At 35.9% G+C, this 1,150-nt stretch overlaps 1 protein-coding gene across 1 annotated transcript in view; it reads right to left on the reverse strand.

The window, feature by feature from the left end:
- LOC109915242 (protein O-glucosyltransferase 3-like) overlaps positions 1 to 1,150 on the reverse strand; it is a 135,759-nt gene that overhangs the window by 93,155 nt on the left and 41,454 nt on the right. The gene's annotated exons all lie outside the window — the stretch shown is intronic.

Below are 1,150 nucleotides of genomic sequence, written 5' to 3' on the forward strand. Positions count from 1 at the left end.
TAAATATAGGAGAGAAAAAGCTTGAGCAAAATATATCTTTCTGCAGCAATGCTCAAGGTCTGCTGTACCAAACAACTACTTAAATTGTAAAAAAAAATCCATTTTGTTAACTAGAAGATGATTTATATATATATAGTCTCTGTTTACTATAAGGCAGCCAATCTTATATCCATGTCAATATGGCATCCATTGGACCATGAACTGTTTTTTCCATAATAATCATTGATATGAACAGCTTACCAAATGTCTTATGTAAATCTAAGAACAGTACATCACTGTTTCCCCTTTATCCACAACACACATTACTTCCTCAAAGACACCCAATAGGTTAAACATTATTTTCCTTTCGCAAACCACCTTGACTCTGATTATCGTGAATTTCTTCAGTGCCCTGCTGTAACATCTTTAATCGTAGATTCTAACAGTTTTCCTATGCTAAGTTAATTGGCCTGCTGTTTCCTGCTTTCGGTTTCTTTTCCTTTTTGAACAAAGGAGTCACATTCACTATCTTCCAATCTAATGGAACTTTCACTAAATCTACGAAATTTTGTGCAATTAGAACCAACACATCAACCATCATCCTACCATTTCTTAATGAAGTAGACCATCAGGACCCAGAAATTTGTAAGCGTGCAGATCCATCAATTTGCTCAGTACAACTTCACTGGTCATTCTAATTTTGACCATTATGCAAATGAGTTGGAAACACAATAGCTGACACATTTGTTATAACCTGTAACCCAGAACCCATGAGCAAAATGACCTACATAGTAATTATAATGTGCCAACAATCTTGACATTCTAAATATCCAACTGAATCACATTCACCAGTCTTATTTTCCTACCAATTACTTAACCCAAGTACTCCTGTGAAATATTTTTGACAAAACAATGTGTTAACAGCAAGGCTGCCTTTTCCTGAGCAACAGGTTAGTGTAGATCAGATTTCTCTTTCCCTGGAACCATTTATTTTTTAGGCCAGGTTATCACTTATTACTTAAACATTCTTCCAAAGAAAATCCCCTCCATAAGAAAGCTAAACCATGAAAAGTAAATGGAACAAAAACAAAGTTGCTGGAAAAACTCAGCATGTCTGGCAGCATCTGTGAAGGAGAAAACAGAGTTGACGTTTCGGGTCCGGTGACCCTTC

Source organism: Rhincodon typus, chromosome 6, assembly GCF_021869965.1.
Source record: "Rhincodon typus isolate 14 chromosome 6, sRhiTyp1.1, whole genome shotgun sequence".
Classification (NCBI taxonomy): domain Eukaryota; kingdom Metazoa; phylum Chordata; class Chondrichthyes; order Orectolobiformes; family Rhincodontidae; genus Rhincodon; species Rhincodon typus.